At 42.3% G+C, this 24,805-nt stretch overlaps 1 protein-coding gene across 1 annotated transcript in view; it reads right to left on the reverse strand.

Moving 5' to 3' along the window:
• The window catches only part of DLGAP1 (DLG associated protein 1), a 299,073-nt gene that overhangs the window by 120,046 nt on the left and 154,222 nt on the right, over window positions 1–24,805 (reverse strand). The gene's annotated exons all lie outside the window — the stretch shown is intronic.

Below are 24,805 nucleotides of genomic sequence, written 5' to 3' on the forward strand. Positions count from 1 at the left end.
GGACATGACTGGGTAAGCATTCACCTGGTTCACCTGAGCGACATTATCATCTGAATGCAGAGAGAAAGGGGAGCTGACAAAATGATGTGATACAGATCAGACAGAGCCTGTACTCCCATCCTTGGAGGATGTGAACTTACCAGGGACAAGGAAGTAAGAGAGTCAGGAGCAATGAAGCACCAGAGTCATATGTCCTGGGAGAAAAAGTTTCCCAATGAGAACCTGATAGAGAAGTATTCATAAGGATCTAGTAGATGCTATTGGAAACTTTGAGCTTGGGGCTTGGGTGGGGGTAGGAAATGGATTTTGATATGAAATTTAAGAGAAGACTCGAGTTCAGAAAGGGAGAAATGAATATCACCAGGCACTGCAGATGATGATGTGGGTTAGCTCTGTAGGACTGAAATGGAGAAACCAGTTGCTAAAAGCCTGATGAATTAGTAAGCTGAGATCTAGTATCTGTCTGCTGATCTCATATACCCACGTGACTTCACCTATATGAATACAGTCAAGCCCCACTGTATTCCTTCCTTCACTCTGTGCTGGTCCAATCAGCCTCCAGCCAGTCACTAGAAGACACTCCTTTAGAAATCCTCAACTCCAAAGGATGCATTTTCGGAATCCTTCCCTGTACATGGATAAATCAAGAGCAGTATTGAACCAGCTCCTCTGATCTGAGAAGCTCCATTTGAATGTAAGCTGTACAGTTGCACTTTCAAGCTGGAACTGAATTTCCATCGAGATGCCTGAGGAGTTCAAAGTTATTGCACTTGTCAACCATCTAAAATCCTATAATAATTCAGGGAGACAGATTACACCAGGGTTTTCAGCCTCTTTTCAGCCTGCAGAGAACATGTCTATTTGTACCAGATCCTAGAAAATTCTGCTACTGTAAAAGCAGTACAAAAATCAGGCATTTTGCCTTTTTAAAAAAATAACTGCAAAGGAGTGAAACACTTAGGTTTATTTTTAAAACTTTTTTACGTTCTAATACTATTTTATTTTCAAAAATGTCTCTAAATTGGAGTATAATCGCTTCACAATGTTATGTTAGTTTCTGTTGTACAACAGCGTGAATCAGCTATGTGCATGCATATATTCCTTCCCTCTTGAATCTCCCCACAGTCCTGTTCCATTCCTCTGGTCGTCACAGAGCACCGAGCTGAGCTCCCTGTGGGATACAGCGGCCTACCCCTAACTCACTGGTCTACACATTAAGGTGTGTATATGTCATTGCTACTTTCTCAAAATGGCAGCGAAATGAGAAGTGCTGGTTTCAGAGCTGGACTGGGAACACCCTGCCCAGGGATGCCTTCTTATCAGGTTGATGCTCCTGGCCCTCAACTTGGGTTTGGTGCAGAGAAGTGTCTTTGGGGCTGAAGGATTAGACAACACCAGAGAGTCCTCTTTTCTCCCTATTTCCCTTACTGCCATGTTTCTCTGGTACAGAAATCAGAGGGAGGTGGTACAGGAACAGGAGAATGCTGTCCTGACTCTCGAGATCCAAGGGCACCTTCCCAGGATAGACCTGAATCTGGCTTTCTTTGTAGACCAGCACAGGAACTAAAGCTCAGGTCCACTGACGGTGAATCAGTGTTATGAGTCCAGCCCAGGCGTTTTAAATAGTTTAAGACAGACAGCTTTGGGTGTGGATGGATCTATGCTTCTCCATGCACTGGGTTCTCTCCAAGAATATCCTATGGTCCTTCATTTTACACTAGGAGAGACCACCTACCCTAAACCAAGACCGTCTCAAACTGTATCTTTCCTACCCTTACCAAATCCCTGGTTGAGAGAAGATATATTTAGGGAAGGTGATTGGAAAGGTTTGTGGCTCATGCTTCTTTTTGGTAATCTGAAAACTCTCAACGACTTCCCCCAACACTACCCCATTGCACCCCTAGCTCCAGGCTCTGCACGGGGACCTGGGATTTTTTTCCTTTATCAAAAGGGGGCATGGGTTCAAAAGGCTGAAGACTCTGGTCTGATGGGTTCACATTGTTTCCAGAAAAACTTCCATGAGGGTTTTTTTTCACATCTATGGGGAGAGAAGCTCAGCTCTCTCTCACATATTCATTCCACAGATATTTTTAAACAATTTTTATTTTTTTGGTGCATGGCATGCAGGATCTTAGTTCCCTGACCAAGACTCTTGAACTGGTGCTCTCTGCAATGGAAGCACAATCCTTAACCATCCAGCCGCCAGGGATATCATCCTGCAGATATTTTCAGGCATCCATTGAAGACATCACTTTTTTAAGAGCTGGGAACATAGTAGTGAAGAAGACACAAATTCTGTCTAGAATTAAATGACAGATACCCAAGTATTGAATTTCACAACACTTAGCAGTAAGTGTCATGACGAAAAAGAAAGCATAGCAAGAGACAAGAGTACCACAGGGGCGGGAGGGGAGGGAGGTGGTCCTGAGAGACAGCCGAGGGACGAGGACCCAGGGGTGGGCTGGGGGTGGCGGTGGGGGGTCAGGGGTCCTGGAAGAAGCACATAAGGCAGGAATGAGCTCACTGAGGTGCAGAAGGTCAGAGCTCCCCATCTCATGTTCCCTGAGCAGCTAATAGGTCTCAGATGTCCGGAGAAGGCAGTGTGCTCAGGCCGGAGGCAGCCTTGGGATGCGCTGTGGGCAGGGAGGCGCCAAGAAGGCCATGTGTTTGGAACAGAAAAGGGCCAAGAGGCAGGAGGGGCCACACAGGGCAAGGCCTGGGCTGGAAGCACAGGGATCCTAGCCCTTGGTTGTAAGAGGGTATGGACTGGAGCCCACCAGCCTCCTCTGTCCAGGGGATTCTCCAGGCAAGAATACTGGAGTGGGTTGTCATTTCCTTCTCCAGGGGGTCTTCCCAACCCAGGGATCGTACCCTGGTCTCCTGCACTGGAGGTGGAGTCTTTTCCGACTGAGCCACCATCTAAGGCTAATGTAGAAGGGAGTAAAAAATCAGCCAGTATATCACGTTTGGTTTCAGGCCCTGACATCTGATAAGAATTCATAGTGGGAGTGGATCCACACCACAGCTTGAGGTCTCCAAAATGATTCCAGTGATCACGTCTTTCATCCTAAAAGTGAATCAGATCATATCGCAGTGGAGTATAAACACAGAGTTAAAGAAGAGTTTAACTCTTCTTTAAAAAAGGGAAATGTTTAAAATTCCCTTAAAATTTTTTAATTTAAACATTAAAAAATGTTTAAAAAAACGGAAATGTTTATGCTCAATTGGCCTGCTGCTGCTGCTGCTAAGTCGCTTCAGTTGTGTCCAACTCTGTGCGACCCCATAGACGGCAGCCCACCAGTCTCCCCAATCCTAGGGATTCTCCAGGCAAGAACACTGGAGTGGGTTGCCATTTCCTTCTCCAATGCATGAAAGTGAAAAGTGACAGTGAAATCGCTCAGTCGTGTCCAACTCTTAGTGACCACATGACTGCAGCCTACCAGGCTCCTCCATCCATGGGATTTTCTAGGCAAGAGGACTGGAGTGGGGTGCCATTGCCTTCTCACTCAATTGGCCTACTAGAACTCATGGGGCTTCCCTGGTGGCTTAGAGGATAAAGCGTCTGCTCACAATGCGGGAGACCCGGGTTCGACCCCTGGGTAGGGAGGATCCCCTGGAGAAGAAAATGGCAACCCACTCCAGTACTCTTGCCTGGAAAATCCCATGGACGGAGGAGCCTGATAGGCTATAGTCCATGGGGTCACAAAGAGTCGGACACGAGTGAGCGACTTCACTTCACTAGAACACAAACGGAATGAAAAAAAAAAAAAAAGAGTAAGAGCCACCCAGGTGAGATAGTCTAGACCTGAAAAGTGGTGCGTGCAGTCCACGCAGACCATCAGCTGTGCTGAGTCCACCTGGTAGGTTTGGGAGGCCTGAGGGGCAGGCGGTGGGGCTGAGCCCAGAGAAGGACATGGGCTGTGCATGGCTGTGCCCTAAGGGATGGCGCCTGAGTCCAGGGAGGAGGTCTTCTTGGTGAGTCAACACTGGGAATCCTCCGGGGGAGGTTTTTTTTGGGGGGGGAGGAGGTGGGTGGCTGTCACACAGAATGACTGGTTAATGGCTTGAAGTTTTTGGTTTTCATTTTGCTTTGTCCTAAAGCCTGAGGTTGCAACCTCAAAATAAACACTTAGGAAATGGAGAATCTTACCGCACTTACTGCCTTTCTGGTCCCTCTAGAGAAGTGCACCCCCATCTCTTGACTGTCCTAGTGTGTGGTGACAGTGTGGGCTGTAGCGGGGCTCAGAGGGGGCCCTCTGCCCCGGGCTGGACTGAGAGGGGGCAGGGGCAGGGTTGGGTATGTGGACTTGGAGGGTGGGGTCGTGTTGGGTGTGGGGCCGACTCTCTTTTCTTTGGCATCTCTTTCACATGGAGAAGACCTTCAGTCTTCTGTTTACTCAGAGTTCCCACTGGACCATCTTACCCTGGGCCTCTCCTTTGGGAAATATCTGACCACCTTATTCAATCTCAGTTACTAAGAGCTGATAACTGCTCGGGGTGTTATTTCCTTCGAGTAACAAACAGGCTGTGATTTTATTTTTTAGCTGCACCGGTCGGCATGTGGGATCTTAGTTCCCCGACCTGGGAATGAGCCTAAGCCCCCTGCACTGGGAGTGTGGAGTCTTAACCACTGGACCACCAGAGCCCACCACTAGGCTGTGATGTGGAGCAGGCCCACTGAAGGGAACTAAAGTTGGGGTGTCCAATGGCAGCTGGGTCGGGAGCTAACTGTTGGCAAGGACTTGTCTCCTACCTGCTATTCTGGTAATTCCCTGCCCACTGCAGCTCAAGTTGTGGGGAGCCTGGAGCAGAGAAAAGGGGCAGGCAAAAGAGACGATTATGTTTTAGTTAAAATGCCAAATGGCCACTCTTTGCAGCTTCCAGAGCTCCACCTTTGCATAGCAAACATAGTAGCAACTACTGTCTCGATTGAATCAATCCTCTCTCCATCAGCTCAACATAAGGTAAGCTGAAAGCCAAACATAAGTTTGAAAGCCAAACATAAGATAGTGAAGCATTCCTATTGCTATTCTTTTCTTTCCAGAGTTATCCTTCAGATGTGCTCAGATTGATGGGGGTGTGGTGGGTGGGTGGCGGAGGGTATGGGGAATGTTTGTGCAAAATCCATTTTCAGCATTTACAGCTGCTATTGCTATCAATGACTCCTCATAAGATGGTGTCTTGGTACAAAATCAGACACTGAATTCTGGGGACTCTCTATGTACAGCGCAGAGCCTAAACAGCCAAGTACAATCAGGGTTAATTCTGAGTCAAGGTAATTCTACCAATTCTCCCTCTCCCGGCTTCTCCCCCACCATCCACTGTGTTATCAGCTGAGTTTGGTGCAGCTGCAACTGATTGAACCTCCAATCACCTCCAGAATATTTACTAGGCACTGAAACTGATAACAGCTGATATTAACCATGTGCGGGAAAAGATGAAGAGGAAGGAGCGATAAGGCTGAAGGATAATTCCAAGATGGATGGGCTTGGAGCCTGCGGACACATAACTCAAGACAGTCAAGGCTTATGCAGTAATTGGCAAGATTTGTCAACCTGGAGGAGGCTTTAGTTGAAAAGACGAGATGAGTAAATTTTCCAGTTGCTTGTCAGGAGTTAGGAGTAAGAGGATGCGCAAGTTGTCTTTGGGAATAAGAGGAAGGCATCTGGGATGGGAAAGAAGCAGTCTCTGAGGAGGCAGGATTGAGCAGCAAATTGATAATTACGTTTTTGTGTATGTTTCTGTTCTCAAAACGCAACATTTGCTTATAGTCTTCCACTTGATCACAAACTTCAGTGCATCGTAAGTATTTGGTGTTCTTCCTCTGACACGCAGTGCGATGTGCGCAATGTGAAAACAGCTGCCTGTGAAACTGTTCTCATGTTTGGAAGCCTGACATCTTGGAGATGTCTGATGGGCACCTGCGTGTCCACGTGTGCTCCGGCACACTCTGAGGAAGTGCCCAAGAAGCAGAATTGATCAATATGCCTATTTCATTAAGGCTGCAGCTATTTGCCTCTGCCTTTTCATCAGCCTGTTTAGAAGAGAGAAAATGGACATATGGGGAATCCAAAAATAAAAGGTTTTGAGGATGATTTACCGTTTTGAGTTAACATAGAAAAACACAGGCAGGCAGGCGGGGACACTTTGATGATTCTGCCCTATTCTGAATCTTCCAAATGCTTCTGGAGGTGTGTTAACATCAGAAATAGCTCCTTGAGAAAGAACTTTATCCAAGGGCCACAGGTTTCTTAGTCTCCACCCCACTCGTTTTAAAAAACAAAAAACATAATTTTGATTCAGAACCAATTTGAGGGGAGAGAAGTGTGGGCATCCTGCTCAGTTAATGTAATCCTATTAAGACTTTTTTTGGAAGGAAAACAAAACCATGAGTGATTTTCTAAGATGTTTAGGACTTCCCTATTATGTAGTTGAAACCAAGAGGAGTGTATTTGGAAAGGTGCATTACAAATGCCACACAGGTTCAAAGAGTCAATTGGTTTTCAAACAGAACCAGAGGTTGAGAATGAGTAGATGGAGATAGAGCCCCAGAAGGATGACTCCAAATGAACACATACAGTGATCAGTAAGGTTCATGGCAGACCTGTAAAACTCAGGCGGGAAATAAGCCTCAATCCACTCAGCATCTGGTTAAAATATCCTCCTGTTGCACACATTCAGCTTGCATGCTATAGATCTACCACCAGGCTGAAATGTACAAATTAATGTATGTAGGTTTTAAAATTCAGTAGACAACACCGCAGAGGTATCTCTTTCATTCCTAGATGAAGGCTTCATGATGCTCCTGATACAACTAACACAACCTATATGATCACAGTTGGGAAGAGCCAGGCCTCAGTAGTTGTGTCCAAGGCTGTGTGACCATGTGAATGAAGGGAACTCAACTGCCTGTTTCTGAGCCCCATTCATGCCATGTTGCCTCAAACAGAATTTTAGGAGAACACAGGTGAAAAGAGAGAACTGGTTAGTGTGGTAGCCTTCACCTTTCCTACAGTTTGCCTTTGAGTTGCTAGAATGGGTGAGAAAAGGCTAAGAGCTTTTGAGTTCTCTCTGGAAGAGAATAATGAAAAGAGGAGGCAAAGACAAAGTCAGGAAAAGGTTTGAGAAAGGAAAAGGCAGATGTTGTAATGAGAGTCACCAAAGAACCTGGTGATGTGCGATTCCAGAGCCAGCAGAGCGCTGTGCTGGGGGCCACAGGTATCCCCTAAAGCACTAGCCTTTGTTTTGTGGCTCTGACGCTTCTCATGAAGCAAGAGTCTTCATCCTTTTTCAGTGTAAATTTGTCAGAATCACTTTAATGAATTAGGATGATGAATATCTTCCAGGACTCTGCACAGTCCCATCCAGCATTTCCCTTTTTCCACTTTCTAAAGACTCCTTGCCTTTCTAAAAACACAGGTGGCCTCCTCTATTGTATTAGGTCGTACTGGTGGCAGAAACCCTTTCTTTCTCTGTAATTGCTTGGGGAGCTTTTCTGGCTGGGACACAGGTACCAGCCGACAGCATGCCTCTGAGGGTTCAGCTTTGTCAGCCTAAGAACTACAAAGGCATGGATTTATGTTTCAAAGATCCCTTAAGCTGGTTTTATGTAGCTTTACACTTTGTCCTAAATGCCCTTCTCTTCAAAAACCACCTGCAACTGCCATTTGCAAATGAACCGCCTCTGACATCTGAAGGCAAAAAAAAAAAAACCCAAAAAACCCCAAAATCTACAGAAAGCTCACCTGCTACCCTTATGGGAGGCAGGGATGGCAAAGCAAAGGCTCCTTAAAAAATTTAATTTTTAAGAATTCTTTCCTAGAAGGAGTTACTATATGCTTAGACAAATAATAAGCATCACCAAGTACCATCTTTCTCACGATTATCTTCATTTACCCAGTGTAACCACTGAACCCAAGAGACTTCATTTAACCAAGAAAAAAAGGTGAAATTGAAGGATATGAGATGTATTATCGTTTCTAAATGGAACCTTAACCCTGAAATGTTATCTATTAATATTTCTGTTTTAAAAATAAAATTCATTTTATGTATTATGAAAGTAAAACATGCCCACTGCAGAAATAAAGTATAAAGAAAAACTCAAACCGTCTTTGGCTCCAATAGCAAAAGTAATTACTGTTTAACATTTTAGTGCATTTATTTCTGCCTGGTTTTTCTTTTCCCCCTCTGTGTGCAGTTTCTTAACATAGTTCTGCATTATGTATGCATGTTTGTGTGTTGTGTACACACAACATTTTGGACAGTGCTTCACTGTACTGTAGGCATCTAGCTTGATCTAAGAAGTTCTTCCCCTCAATATTACCATAAGTTCTTTCTAAATTTAATTTTAGTGGCTGGCATAATAATTCATTGAAGTGAGCGTTTCATAATTTGCCTAACAGTTCCCTTGTGGTGGTATTTTTCAGTCGCTAAGTGGTGTCTGACTCTTTGTAACCCCATGGACTGTAGCCTACCAGGTTCCTCTGTCCTTCATTATCTCCCAGAGTTTGCTCAAATTCATGTCCATTGAGTTAGTGATGCTGTCTAACCATCTCATTCTCTACTGCCCCCTTCTCTTTTTTGCTTCAATCTTTCCCAGTATCAGGGTCTAGGAAACGGCAACCCACTCCAGTATTCTTGCCTCAAGAACCCCATGAACATTTCCCTGCTACTGCTGCTGCTAAGTCGCTTCAGTCGTGTCCGACTCTGTGTGACCCCATAGATGGCAGCCCACCAGGCTCCCCCGTCCCTGGGATTCTCCAGCCAAGAATACTGGAGTGGGTTGCCATTTCCTTCTCCAATGCATGAAAGTGAAAAGTGAAAGTGAAGTCGCTCAGTCGTGTCTGACTCTTAGCGACCCCATGGACTGCAGCCCACCAGGCTCCTCCATCCATGGGATTTTCCAGGCAAGAGTACTGGAGTGGGGTGCCATTGCCTTCTCCGAACATTTCCCTACTGGCAGACAAATTTTCACTTATCATCAAAGGTGTTTTTCACCATCATAAATAATGCTGTGGTGAACATCTTTATAAAATTTCTCTCAGACTGTCTCCACAGAACAGTTTCATAGAAGGAAAACAGGTAAAGAACAATGAATATCCAACAGTTTTTAGAGATTTCAACACCTGGCTTGGGTTGAATCTCATGCTTTGGATAGGTGCAAAGAGTGAGAGTTTTGCTGCTTAATTAAAAAAATGGAATTAAAAGTAGAGAAGAAATTACATGTTCTTAGCACCTTTAGAGATTATCAGTATTTTTTCTGGCCTTTTAGGTACTCTAGAATTTGGGGGATGAATAATACGATGCATTTTAAGAGAAAGCTGGGAAAAGTTGTATCAGTGTCCATACAAATGCTTTATAGATCTTCTCATAGTTTAATATTCATTCCAGAGATGGGCTCAGCAATCCATAAAGTCCTCCTTATTCAGATATTCATAGGTTAAACAGAGATTTGAGACCAAGTCAGGATTGAGGCTGCTAATATTAGGATAACAATTCACAGATAAGAAAGGGAAAAGGAGGTGTAACCTCCCTGGGACTTTGACTAGGAGAAGCGGGGAGAAAGAACATAAAGTAGAATTAAGAGTCTAAGAATAAACGGAAGCCTTTATTTGCAGAAGTTAACATTTACCAGTCTCCTTGAGTCTCACCATTTTACCCATTTTGGGAAGTCCATTCCCCAAATAAAAAAATGATTGAAACTTTGTTTCTCAAGATGGTGTGGGGGAGACATGTGACCATCCCACTCTTTCTAAAATGAAGTGGTTTATTTTCAGGTGCTTGAGAAAAAAAGTAAAGAACTTTCTGCTTCTGTATAGATGTTGGAGTTATCCTAGAAACTTAGGGAATTCAGTGAAGTAGAAAATTTCCTGAGGAGCTCTTACATTTTCACCTATGGGTCAACTATCAACAAATGTTCTTGGCCAAATTTTGTATGTGAGAACTGTAGCTTTGTGTTTTGAAGGCTAATGTGCAACAGCTGCAAAGCGATACAGTAAGTGGTGTTTAAAGTGTTTAGCTTATAGTTTGGGATGGCACGGCACATGTGCTTAGTCACCTGAGTCCTGTCCGACTCTTTGGGACTCCATGGACTAAAGCCCTCCAAGCTCCTCTGTCCATGGGATTCTCCAGGCAAGAATGCTGGAGTAGGTTGCCATTTCCTCTTCCAGGGGATCTTCCCCACTCAAGGATGGAACCTGCATCTCAGGCTCATGATTGGGCAGGTGGATTCTTTACCACGAGTGCCACCTATAGCTTGGTCACAGGTACTAACTGAGACCTTAAACCATACAAGACTAGTGGAGTTAGACTGATCAAGGCCAAAGTTAAGAGCTTGAATTCTTTTGATTTAAGCAATTAAAAAAGCGTTGAGGACTTGTGGAATGTGGCTTTCTTGTTTTCTGATGGATAGCTATTCATGCTTTAGGTAACTAATTTTTATTGTTTAAATTTTTAAAATTTTGAACTTTTTTTTATTACTTTAGTTATGAAAGAAGGAAAAATTTTGAATTAAAGTATAATTGACTAGTTTCAAGTGTATAACATAGTGATTTGATATTTCCATACATTACAAAATGATCATCACCATAATCTAGTTACCAGCTGCCACTATGTAAAGTTACTACAATATTATTATGTTTCCTATGCCGTACATTATATTCTTTGACTATTTTATAACTGGGAGGCTGTGGCTCAATCTCCTTCTCCTATTTCACTTATTCCCTCACTCCACTTCCCTGTAGCAACCATCTGTTCGTTCTCTGTGTCTGGTAGTCTTTTTCTGTTTGTTAATTTGCTTTTTAGATTCCACATGTAAGTGAAACCTTATAATATCTGTCCTTCTTTTTCATTATTTCATTAAGTATGATACCCTCTAGGTCTGTCCATGTTGCAAATCTCATTCTTTTTTGTGGCTAAGTAATGTTCAACTATGTAAGTGTGTAGAAAACATTCTCTGTATCCATTCAGCTGCTGATGGACAGACACTTAGTTGGTTTCCATATATTGGCTACTGTAAATAGTGCTGCAATGAACATAGATATGCATATATCTTTTTGAAGTCATTTTTTATTTTCTTTGAAAAAAATATCCAGAAGTAGAATTGCTGGATCATATGGTAGCTATATTCTTAATTTTTTGAGAACCCTTCATACTGTTTTCCATAGTGTTTGTATCATATAATTAAAAAAATGTTTTATTTATTTTTGGCTGCACTGCATCTTCATTGCTGTATGTGGGCTTCCTCTGGTGTGGTAAGCAGGGGCTTCTCTTCATTATAGAGCATATACTCTAGGTGTGTGAGCTTCAGTAGTTGTGGAACGTGGGCTCAGTAGTTGTATCACAAGGGCTTCACTGCTCCACGGTATGTGGAGTCTTTCCGGACCCGGGATCGAACTGTGTCCCCTGCACTGGCAGGCAGATCCTTATCCACTGCGCCACCAGGGAGATCCCCAGGTAACTAATTTTTGAGTGAAAAGAAAGTTTCTTTAAACATTCTTTTTATTTAATGGGATGCAGTAAATGTGCTGTGAATCTGGAAAAGATACTGATGTCGTTGCCATCTGAACTGAGCAAACACATGGTGATTCCAAAGGCTAAGCAAACAATGTCTGACGCTTGCATTACTTTTTAAGACAAGTGGTGCTTTATTAAAATTCCACTCCGATTGATATGCCACTAAAGTCATCCTCGATGACTTGAAAGACAATGGATACTGCTGTCCTTGAGAATTCTTTGTCTTCACTTTTTTCTCAGTCACAATTGTTGAGTCTTGGTTTGAGCAGTTCAAGATTTTTAAAGAGTGTATAATTTAGCTTATAGGTTTAAAGTGGTGAGAAAAAAAATACTTGGATAGGATTGGGAAGGAGGATAAGGGACTCTGACAGTGATATGAGGCATTGAGTACAGGGTGCAGAGTGAAATATAATTTTGGGTGGCACCCATGAGTGAAAATTGGGTCATGTTAGGTGGGGCATAGCTATGCGTGGAAAGCATAGTTTCAATGTTTGATGGGCAGAGGGAGTTACATAATAGAGATGAAAACAAGGCCTGCCCACCCATGCATGTCCTCTTCAAAGGAAACCCTGCTCAAACCACCCATTGAAGAAGTCATGGCTACTGGGTCCCTGGAGTCCCAGAAGGGTAGGAGAGGGAGGGTGGGGATGAAAAAGTGATTACAGAAATGACAGCTGAAAATTTCCCAAACTTGGCAGTATGGCCAAAAAAAAAAAAAAAAAAGAATAAATACAATAGACTTTCTCCTCTGAAAATTTCTGCATTATGTATGACATTTGAAGCAAAAAATATAACGTGTGATGTGGTTCTCAATGTGGAGAAAATATTTAAGATGATTAGATTATAAATGGGAGAAGGCAAAGGGACTTGAAAGCAGGTTTGATTTCTATACCTCATTCAAACTGGTAAAATGTAGACAAGAGTAGATCTTTGTCCTGATGGAGACCCCCTGGAGGAGGGCATGGTAACCCACTGCAGTATTCTTGCCTGGAGAATCCCCATGGACAGAGGTACCTGGCGGGCTACAGTCCATGGGGTCACAAAGCGTTGGACACAACTGAGTGACTAACATGCAACAGTGGTTCTGTATCTTGATTGTGGTGGTGGTTACAAGAGTCTGCACTTGGATAATTACCCATATACATCATACCAATGTCAATTTCCTGGTTTTGATATTGTATGATTATCTACAATGTAACCATTGGGAGAGACTGGGTGACTGGGTATAAGTAATTGCTGTACTATTGTTGCAGTTTCCTATAGTTATATAATTATTTCTAAACAAAAAATTAAAAGATAATGGAAAGAAGTTCCGTGAAAATGATAAAAGCCAACATTTAATATCTCATAGCTTTCTGGCCAAAATAATCATTTTGGGAGAGAAGAGTACTTCGGAAGCAAAGCAGTGGGTAATATGGACTCACTAATTTTCTTAAATTATAAAATTTAATTATAGAGGGGATATATAGTAGGATAAGAATATTATTTTTCTGGGCTCCAAAATCACTGCAGATGGTGATTGCAGCCGTGAAATTAAAAGACGCTTACTCCTTGGAAGGAAAGTTATGACCAAACTAGATAGCATATTAAAAAGCAGACACATTACTTTGCCAACAAAGGTCCATCTAGTCAAGGCTATGGTTTTTCCAGTAGTCATGTATGGCTGTGAGAGTTGGACTGTGAAGAAAGCTGAGCGCCGAAGAATTGATGCTTTTGAACTGTGGTGTTGGAGAACTCTTGAGAGTCCCTTGGACTGAAAGGAGATCCAACCAGTCCATTCTAAAGGAGATCAGTCCTGGGTGTTCTCTGGAAGGACTGATGCTAAAGCTGAAACTCCAGTACTTTGGCCACCTCATGCGAAGAGGTGACTCATTGGAAAAGACTCTGATGCTGGGAGGGATTGGAGGCAGGAGGAAAAGGGGACAAGAGGATGAGATGGCTGGATGGCATCACCTACTTGATGGACATGAGTCTGAGTGAACTCTGGGAGTTGGTGATGGACAGGGAGGCCTGGTGTGCTGCAATTCATGGGGTCGCAAAGAGTCGGACACGACTGAGCGACTGAACTGAACTGAAGAATATTATATGAAAAACAAGTTCAAGATTGGATTTTGAGAGAGAAAGGATGGCAACCCTACTCAGAAATTCTAGGTGAGCTTCTGTCTTCATATCATCTGATATTCCTCATCAGAGATACACTTCTAAGGTATAAAATGGCTTAAGCAAAGTTTATTTTAATAATGTCATATATCCCCTTGAGACCATAAAGCTGAAAAAATACTGTAGGGATTAAAAACTAATTAAATTTTGACACGGTATCATATATTTTAGCATAATTTAGACTAGTTATTCAGGACTCTTGCCTGGAGAATCCCACGGACGGAGGAGCCTGGTAGGCTGCAGTCCATGGGGTCGCTAAGAGTCAGACACGACTGAGTGACTTCAGTTTCACTTTTCACGTTCATGCATTGGCGAAGGAAATGGCAACCCACTCCAGTGTTCTTGCCTGGAGAATCCCAGGGACGGGGGAGCCTGGTGGGCTGCTGTCTGTGGGGTCACACAGAGTCGGACACGACTGAAGCGACTTAGCTGCTTAGCAGCAGACTAGTTATTTTCTTCTGTAAGTTAGAAGTTATTAGAATTAGTAGTCTTAATAATTGATGATTGATAGAAAAGGGAAAAAAAGAGCAGCAGCATGAATGGACCTAGAGATTATCATACAAAGTGAAGTAAGACAGAGAAATACCATGGTTCACTTACATGTGGAATCTAAAATATGGCACAAATGAACTTATCTGCAAAACAGAAACAGACTCACAGAAAGGAGAGGTGCTGTTGACAAGGGGGATAGTAGCGGGTGGGGGAAGGGGTGGACTGAGAGTTTGGGGTTAGTGGATGCAAACTATTGCATGTAGAATGGATAAACAACGAAGTCCTATATAGCACAAGCAACCATATCCAATCTCCTGGGAAAAACTATAATGAAAAAGAATATAAAAAAGAACGTATATATGTGTATAATCAAGTCAAAAAATTAACATTGTAAATTATAGTTCAACTAAAAATGGCCAAAAAATGGGTAAAAGAGAAAAGTTTTCTTTTGTACGCTGGTGGAATTTACCTCTCAGTAGGATACTAGCAGATGGCAAAGAAAACTTCCAGTGTTAATAGTGACACGGCCATTGATTTCTCATTACAATAAGTATAAGACTATTTCACATATTGTTGCTAGTGTAGTAAAATCATGGTACTATTCATCTTGGTCTTCTCTTTTTAAATAAGGACACTTGGCAACAGTAAAGGGTCATCCTGAACGCTTGACAGAAAGTCAATTGCAAGAGGAACAGACACAAACCCTTGGCTGGAGCTATGAAGGGATGTCCAAGTGCCAGCATTAATCACACGTATGGTTTTCAGTTGCTACTAGTTTGCTGTATTAAAGTTCGATATGAATTGGATCAGACAACGCCGAACTTTGAAGAGTTTTAAAAGTGTCTGTTTATTCCATTATAAAACATGTGTCTATGGAGGTATCAGAAAGATTAAAAAGTGAATTTTTAGGTTTGGTGTTGTCATTAATTTTGGGGGAGAAATTTCCCATATAACAAATATTCACAGGAAAAGAGTCTGATTTTCTAATGTGTGTTTTCTGATTGATCTTGGTAACTGGATTGTGAATACTCAACCCAGCCAAGAGACCAGCCAGATCAGGAGTAAATCATTGTAGTATTTTTTTTTTTACTTAGTCCAAGGCAGAGACCAATGATGACTTCATCAGCCACAACACAAAACCTACCACCTGCTTACTTTCCACATGAGTAGGTAAAGATTCCTTTTTCCATTCAGTTCTTTCTGACAGCACTATAGATCAAGGGGTTGGATATTGGATCTTTTAAATCCATCATAATGTCAAGATGAAAAAGTGTAATATGAAATTTTAAACCCAAGGAGTATTTTAGTTTTTGAGGTTTTGTCTCTATTCATTGCTATTTCTCTCTCTTTCTTTTTTTTTTTACATTTTTATTTCACTTTAGATATTGCCAGTTTAGACAAACCAGCATGAAACATGGTGTTGCTAATATGTGATCCAAACATTTCTTTTAAAGAGGGGTTTTCAGAAAATTTTATGGAAAACACAAGTTTCAAACATGGCAGGAACTAAATGAATATTTGTGGGAAGAAAAATGAAATAAAAGAGTTTTTGGGCATCTCATTCTGTAGACAAATTTGTATTAAATTAGTTCAGGGGATTGGGGGCAGGAGGAGAAGCGGACGACAGAGGATGAGATGGCTGGATGGCATCACTGACTCGATGCACATGAGTTTGGGTGAACTCCAGGAGTTGGTGATGGACAGGGAGGCCTGGCGTGCTGTGATTCATGCGGTCGCAAAGAGTCGGACACAACTGAGCGACTGAACTGAACTGAATACTGTACTTTACTAAGCACTTATTGATGAGTAAAGAGAATTGAAGTGTGGACTTCCCTGGTGGTCCAGTGGTTAAGACTCTGTGCTTTCAGTGCAAGGGGCAAGGGTTTAATCACTGGTCAGGGAACTAAGATCCCATATGCCATGCACTGTGGCTAATAAATATATTTCAAGTTCTTAGTCATTCTACTCTATCTTAAAAAAAAAATAAAGAGAATTTAAGAGCCTGCTCTGTCACTTACTAACTTGGTCAAGCTGTTTAAACTTGCTAATAAGCCTTAATATTTTTTCCTGTATTGTGAAAACAATGATATCATATCCTGTACATGTCATAGACTGCTCATGAGGATTACACGAGATAATCTCCACAGCTGGTTCATAGTGCTTGCCAAGGAGTAAATGCTCCAAGATTAGCCATTATCATCATTATTATTATTTTTTTAATCATCATTATTAAACTAAAACAGATTGAGAGATTTAAAATCAAAGCCAACAGAGAGACATTATATGAACTGTACACAGTGCTTCCTTATTAATGGTCTTGTTTGAACCTCACAACAACCCTCAAGGCTGGAAGACACTGGAACTCCATCACTACTAGCCCTGTGACAACCCCTGAGGTGGGCAAAGGCAGATATGCAGGCTGTTTATGGAGCATGATACCTCCAGACCTGATGCACTGGTCCTGAGAGGTGATTTTTTAAAAAATTATTTTGTTAAAATATAGCTGATTTACAATGTTGTGTTAGTTACAATGTTGTGTATAGCAAAGAGATTCATTTATACACACACACACACACACACACACACATATATATATATATATTCTTTTTCATATTCTTTTCCATTCTGGCTTATCACAGAATACGAGTATAGTTCCCTGTGCTATACAGTAGGACCTTTGTTGTTTATCCATTCTCTCTATATATAATAGTTGGCATCTGCTAACCCCAAACTCCCAGATCCCTTTCCTACCCTCTCCCCATTGGCAACCACAAGTTTGTTCTCTCTGTCTGTGAGTCTGTTTCTATTTTGTAGTTAAATTCATTTGTGTCATAGTTTAGATTCCACATATAAGCGATATCATATGGTGTTTGTCTTTCTCTTTCTGACTTACTTCACTTAATATGATAATCTCTAGGTTCATCCACATTGCTGCAAATGGCATTATTTCACTCTGTTTTTTATGGCTGAGCAGTATTCTATGGTGCATGTATACATACATTTTCTTAATCTTTTCATCTGTTGATGGGTATTTTAGTTGCTTCCATGTTTTGGATACTGTGAGTAGTGCTGCTGTGAACACAGGGGTACATGTAAGCTTTTGAATCATAGTTTTCTCCAGATACATGCCCAGGAGTGGGATTGCAGGATCATATGGTAGCTCTGTCTTTAGTTTTTGAGGAACTTCTATGCTGTTCTCCATAGTGGCTGTAGCAGTTTACATGCCCACCAACAGTGTAAGAGGGTTCCCTTTTCTCCACACCCCTTAGAGGTGATTTATATGTGACAGAACTGCTGGAGGAGACAGACCCCTCTATCTTCTTCAGTGTTGATAGGACTTCTGTATTTTATGACTTCATAATATTGCTATTTAGAATACAGAAGAATGCCACCTTGAGGGCCCCAAAGTAGAAATGTTATAACCAAATTCTTCCCAGAATCATCACAGTCAGTTTTCTCAGATATTAAAAAACAGAGAAGTTTCCCCACAAAAGGCATAGTTTTTACTACAAATCTTGCTCTTTTTTTTTCTGGTCTAAGCCTCCTAAGATGGGAGGAAGTGGACGTCGCCAGTCCTACATGGATATTTGGAGAAATTCAAGGAAGGGAGCCTCATAAGCAGAGGGACAAGAAACCAGTCCAGGCAAGATCTGAAATTTATTGCTTGATCTTATCTTGAGTAGAAAAGAAAGGTTCTTTGTTTTAAAAAAACTTCTGGTCTATATCTGTCCTTTGGACTTCTGAACCTTTCCCTCATTGCTTTATAAAAACAACCTGTTAATTAACTTCGTGCCTGTTAGAAAGAAGTGAACTTCCTCTGAACTCTAAGGATTCTTGGTGAATTTGTAGAGCTGGGGCTCAAACAAGCAAAGGGCCAATGGCTGGCTGACCTGGGGTTTTATTCTGACTTTGCTTCCAGCTAGAGGCCCACCACTCTGGGTCTTAGTTTTCCTACTTTAAAATGAGTTCTGTGGATGAGATCAGTGGTGATAACCTTTTTCAGTAAAAGGCCAGAGAGCAAATATTTTTGACTTTCTGGACCATATGGTCTTCAGCAACTACTCAGTTCTGCTGTGAAAGGATAAAAGCAGGTACAGATAATATGTAAACAAATGTGTGACTTTGTGTTCATAAAACTTTATTTATAAAAATAGGAAGCAGCTTAGATTTGGCCCCTAGGTTGTGGTTTGCAGACCTGTGGGCTGGATGATGTAGAATTTTCTTCTATTGCTAATATTTTATGATTCAACCTGTTTTAATAGCAATACTATTTCCCTGGGAAAGTCACCTTGGTTATACAAACATCTGTTGAATATGGAGTTTGTGAGGTACTTAAGTATTTTTCTGCTGGTCACTGCAGTGTTCCTGGAGAAGGAAATGGCAACCCACTCCAGTATTCTTGCCTGGAGAATTCCATGGACAAAGGAGCCTGGCAGGCTACAATCCATGGGGTCGCAAAGAATCGGACATGGCTGAGCAACTCTCACTCGTACTCATTGCAGTGTTATTCACAATGACCCAATATGGAAACAATCTGTGTCCATGGAGGGATGGATGGATGAAGAGGAAATAGTTTTTAATTTTTTAAATTAAAAAACCTTTTTATTTAATATTGTAGTACAGCTGATTAACAATGCTGTGATAGTTTCAGGTGCATAGCATAGCTACTCAGTCATATAACGCATGTATCCATTCTGCCCCAACCCCCTCAACCCCCATCCGGGCTGCCACATAACACTGAGCAGAGTTCCCTCTGCTATACAGTAGGTCCTTGTTGGTGAGCCATTTTAAATATAGCAGTGTGTACATAGCCTTCCCAGACTCCCTAACTATCCCTTCTCCCCAACCTTCCCTCTATCCTTCCCCTCTGCTGCTGCTGCTGCTGCTAAGTCACTTCAGTCATGTCCGACTTTGTGCAACCCCATAGATGGCAGCCCACCAGGCTCCTCCATCCCTGGGATTCTCCAGGCAAGAACACTGGAGTGGGTTGCCATTTCCTTCTCCAATGCGTGAAAGTGCAACCATAAATTCATCCTCTCAGGCTGTATGTCTGTTTCTGCTTTGTAAGTCTATTTGATACACAATGGAATATTATTGTCATGAAAAGGAAGAAATCTTGTCATTTGTGACAACATGGGTGGACTTTGAGGGTATTACATTAAATGAAATAAGTCAGAGAAAGGCAAATACTGCATGATCTCACATATATATGGAATCTAGAAAAGCTGAGGCAGAGAATACATCGGTGGTTCCTGGGGGCTGGAGGGTGGGAGAAAGGCAGAGGTGGTGATCTAAGGAACAAACTGCCAATTAGAAGATTAATAAGTTCTGGAGATTAATGTACAACATCATGATTATAATCAACAACACTGTGTTGCATTCAAAGTTGCGAAGAGAATAGATCTTAAATGTTCTCACCATCAAAAAGAAATGATAATTATGTGAAGTGATGGAGGTGTTAGCTAACACTATGGTGGTCACCATGTAGCAATACATTCATGTATCAAATCAACTCATCTTACACCCTAATGTATAAAATGTGGTATCTTTGTCTGGTTTTGGTATCAGGGTGATGGTGACCTCATAGAATGAGTTTGGGAGTGTTCCTTCCTCTGCAGTTTTTAAAAACAGTTTCAGAAGGCTAGGTGTTAACTCTTCCCTAAACGTTTGATAGAACTTGCCTGTGAAGCCATCTGGTTCTGGACTTTTGTTTGTTGGGAGTTTTTAAATCACAGTTTTTAAACTTACACAATGTAATATGTCAATGATACCAGAGTAAAATAAGCATTTTTCTGCATCTTCTCTTACTTTTCTTTCTCCATTTTTGAGTGCCTACCATGTATATTATAAATATAAATTACTACCTTAATGTCATTTTGCTCAAGATCTTGTGTGTTTAGGGTTTGTTGTTGGGGGCAGGTGTGTGGGGAGCAAGCTGTACGGAGGGAAGGATGAAGGAAGGTAGGTTCAGTGTGGTTTTCTGTATGGGATGGCTGACCAGGTGTGATGACCCAAACCTGTGAGAACTCCCAGACGTTAGCCCCGACCTCAGGTGCTCTAAAGGGTAACTGCTTCTGTATATGGAGCTGGGAGAGTGTGTGAGGTTAAGATTATGGAAAAGCGTGTCTCTGTTTAAAGGAGAATGTGACTGCTCTTGTTGGAAAAAATCAAACTGGAAATATGTGTTGTGATCACTGTGGCCCCAAGCCACACTCACAAGGGCAAACTGTTGAACTCCCTGCTTGAGGACCCTGGCTGTTCGCCCAGGAGGATGCTCTGTCCTGGACCCTTGCTGCCCTTCCTGGGGGCGCCATGAAGGACAGGAGACCACTTCAACCCCATTCACTTTTAAGAGCTTCCCCTAATGAAAAGAATATAGCACACCAGCCAAATATCAGGAGCAACGGTGTAGCACATGCTTACTCTTCATAAAGTCACATTATTGTTACATAAGTCTTCCTTGAAACTCTTGTAATGTACCAGAGGAAATATTTTAAAAGACCAGAGAATCATGTATCATGATAGCTTGCCTATTTTTGTGAAAGAGTATTATTTTAGCTCAAATATTATATTGGCTTTACAAATCATAAAAAGCAGTAAGTGTTTATTTAAAACATCTCCCTCTGCCCACACCCACTGACCCTCCGGCTTCTACGTGCTGCGTCCCCACTGCAAACGACGTATTTTGTGTCCTTTCTGACCTCGCGTGTGTGTGTGTGTCTGCATGAGTATCCGTTGATGATGATGCACTGCTTATGCTTATCCAGGCTCTTGTGTCACCAGACTGAAGTCTGTCTAGCTGCAATGTGGCAATGCTTTCGATAGATCCTGGATGCTTAGCATAGGAAGTAAAAAGAAATCTCATCCCTAAACACATACAATTGCATTTGTATATTTCACAGAAGGCCAGCTGAATCCAGTTCTCTGAAGTAGAGGTTTGCGTCTATTTCTAGCACCAAGTTCTACTTTTACCTAAAATATTCAGAGGATTGAGGTAATGGTGCTTGTTTTCCCACAGTCATGAGGCTAACTGACCACTTAAAATTTTTACTTTCTTAGTGTTAGTTGCGGAGAAGGCAATGGCACCCCACTCCGGTACTCTTGCTGGGAAAATCCCATGGATGGAGGAGCCTGGTGGGCTGCAGTACATGGGGTTGCAAAGAGTCGGCCATGACTGAGCGACTTCACTTTCACTTTTCACTTTCATGCACTGGAGAAGGAAATGGCATCCCACTCCAGTGTTCTTGTCTGGAGAATCCCAGGGACGGCGGAGCCTTGGTGGGCTGTCGTCTATGGGGTTGCACAGAGTCGGACATGACTGAAGCAACTTAGAAGCAGTGTTAGTTGCTCAGGTGTGTCTGATTCTTTTCGACCCCATGGATTATAGCCCACTGTGCTCCACTGTCCATAGGCTTCTCCAGGCAAGAATATCAGAGTGGGTAGCCATTCCCTTCTCCAGAGGATCTTCCTGACCCAGGGATCGAACCCAGGTCTCCCACATTTTGGGCAGATTCTTTATCATCTAAGCCACCAAGGAACAGTACCTCTAATCCTCACCAAATAGCCCTTTGGTGCAATGATTATATAGGAACTTACTTGAATCTATTAGGTGGAGAGATATCTGAGTGCTTGAAGCAGATAATAAAGGGAGATAATATAGGACTGTATCATATATAAACCAAAATGTCAATTAACCAAAAGAAGCATAACTATACATCACTCTCCAACTCAGTTCCTAGTTGGCTTTGAGTCTCCATTAATCCCTAGTCATATCACCAGGGGCTCCCTAGGGCCCCTTGGAGCCGAGCCCATCTTCCTGCCTCTCCCACATGGCAGCAGACATTTCTGTGGACCTTTCTCGGTGGTTTCTTTTTGCTCATATGAGGAATGGAAAAGACTGGAGGAGAAAAGCTTAATAGTCTAGTTTGCTAAACATTTGAACCATTTAAAATGGGCTGACAAAAATCAAAGACAGAATGTGGATTGTTGTGGGGGGAAGTTAATAGCTATTAACTGCAGTTGACAAAAATGAATTGTTTTTCAGACAAAGGAAAGTTTAGGAAATTTAAAATCTATTGAGAATGTCCAAGAATAATGAGCAAAGGCGAAATCTATGTCACATCCTACTGAACACAGATGTAAATCTGACCTGTGTGCACAAGGGAAATGGTTAAAATTAGAGCAAAGTCATTTCCTGATTAACACAGATGAGTGCATGCTTTCAAAAACTAGTAGGTCCAATGAGAAGGCAGACTTTCTATGGAAGGAAACTAATAGAAGAAAATATGTTAATAATAGCACTGACATCATCATGACAGAGGAAAGGAAAACTCTGTGTATATGTGTGTGTGTGAGAGAGAGAGAGAGAGAAGAGGGGTAAGAAGGAAATACAGGAAATATGACAGAAGTAGAATTAAAAGCACAGAACTTTATTATATCCTAAAATGACTTTTTTTAAAAAGAACAAATCCATGGTATAGATAAACTTGGAAAAGTGATATCAGAATTCTAAAGGCTTTACTTAGAATCTATAACATTTAGTTCTTAAACTCTTTGCTTATTTTTCTATGACTGTAAGGACAATATATCATAATGTTGACTTGGATGATGAAGGGTGACATCACCAGCTGTCCTGTATACAAATCTGGTATTTTATGCTTTACCATTCCCCATGACAAGTTCCATCTTCCTGCCCGTAACCCCCTGCAGCTGCAGCCAAGCCTGGAGTCTCGCCGCCCTGACGGGGCCCAGGACTTAGGACAAGGCTCCTAGAGCCCAAGGTGGAGCAGATGTTGTCAGCTCTGTGGGGTTTTTGTTGACTGCTCCCTGTTTTTCGCTGTTCTCCCATACAGGGCCTCTGGCTAAAGCCTCTCCAATTCTAAATGGAACAACACAAGACACCCTCACCCCAGGCCCCCTTCACCTCCTTCTCTGATAGGCTTGTCAGATTTAGGAAACACTACAGATGTCACAGATAATTCTGTAGTGTAAGTAGGTCCCATGAAAGATTTGGGATATACTGACACTACAAAATGATTTACTATTGATCTGAAATTCACATGTAACTGGCAACTTGGATTTTACCTGGTGAGCTTATTATCTGAACTCTGGGAACCCTCAGCATACCTGGGAAGGGTCTTAGGAAAGACAGAATAGGGTATTTGGGGCGGGGTGTTCCCTTTTCCTTCCCTCGGCCCTTCTGGGCAAGGATCTGAATTTTGCGTATTTAAGGAGCAATTGCAGCACAGAAGAGTAGCTGGTGAGTGATGAATCTGCTGTACAGAGAACAGATCAGACAGGGCTAGGGGGAGGCGGGTGGGGAGGGGGCGGGGAAACAGGGAAACACCGAAGACGAAACTAGAGACGCAGCCACACCTTCAAGCTACACTTATTGCACAAATGTAAAAACGCACAAGTATGCCCGTGAATGAATTTAAAAATGTGTTCATTTCCTAAACCAACTTTATTTAACTTATTAACCTCATCTGTGGCTGTGCAGAATCTCCTAGTGAGCAAGAACACACACCCACTGTCTCTGGTGGGAATCGGCCACCCAGGGCCAGAGGTGCTGGGATACAGTGGGTCAGCTGAGCTACAGTCTAGAAGCATCTCTTCCCTAATCCTGAGATCCTAATTTGCCTTGGTCCAGAAGGAACACCTGTTGTTTAACCTCTAATGGCTTTCTTGCAAGTAAGATGGGAACCTATTAGTTCTCAAGCCAGCAAAAGTTCTAAGCTGAATGATAATTGCTGACATTTGAGGCACCTAGAATGAAAACTGAATAGTTTAGCATAGATTTTCCCTTCTAATTAATTCATCATTTATCTTGACTCGATGTGATGATCTTCTTTATCTAACTAGTCTTTATTGGGGTAATGCTAAATTCTACCAAAGTTAAGACTAGTTTCAATGGAGAGGATTTTCTTCTTGGACCCAATGTTATTTTAAAAAATGTACCCTGAAACCCTCCAAAACAATACATACGCTGTCACACACAATCCATAGCTATATTCCTACATAGGTCCAGTGTCATGGAAACCAGCTAAGCTCTTCTGTGCCTCTCTGACGAAAATCTGATCAAAAGACAGTGTCGTGGCATAAATCCAAACTCAGTTTAGAGTGAAAAGGAGGTGCTGGGTGCGTATAGTCAGGAGGTTTAAAATGAAATGAAATAAATCTGCCTTTGGTTATAATGAAAGGAAACATCAGTTGTGCAATCAGTGTTACTACATCATCCATTTCTTATTGTCTCACAATGACAGTTCAGGTCTTTTGGGAGAGTCATTTTGTGTATATCTTGGGATTTTAAAAGCTTTCCAGCTCTGCGATGCTCAGCAATCAGGGTGTCTGATTCGTGGAGAGGGTCATAGCCCTGAACGGGAGGGTTTGGTGATGGAGAGCAGGAGTTGGGAAGGATGAGAGTACTGGTCCTAGGATGCTGGGTGGGCATCTTGGGAACATCTCCCCCCCTGTGCTGTCTCCCTTAGTCCCCGAGTTGCAGTTTCCTCTGGTGATACCGGAGACGCAGATGGAGGAGGAAGGGGGTGCGTGACTGTGGCCGGAGGCTGGGATGCCTCGCGGGGAGTGGGTGGGGTTTGGTGACTGGAGACCGTGTGATGCCTGCGAGAGGACCACGTGC

Source organism: Budorcas taxicolor, chromosome 22 (assembly GCF_023091745.1).
Source record: "Budorcas taxicolor isolate Tak-1 chromosome 22, Takin1.1, whole genome shotgun sequence".
Taxonomy (NCBI): Eukaryota; Metazoa; Chordata; class Mammalia; order Artiodactyla; family Bovidae; genus Budorcas; species Budorcas taxicolor.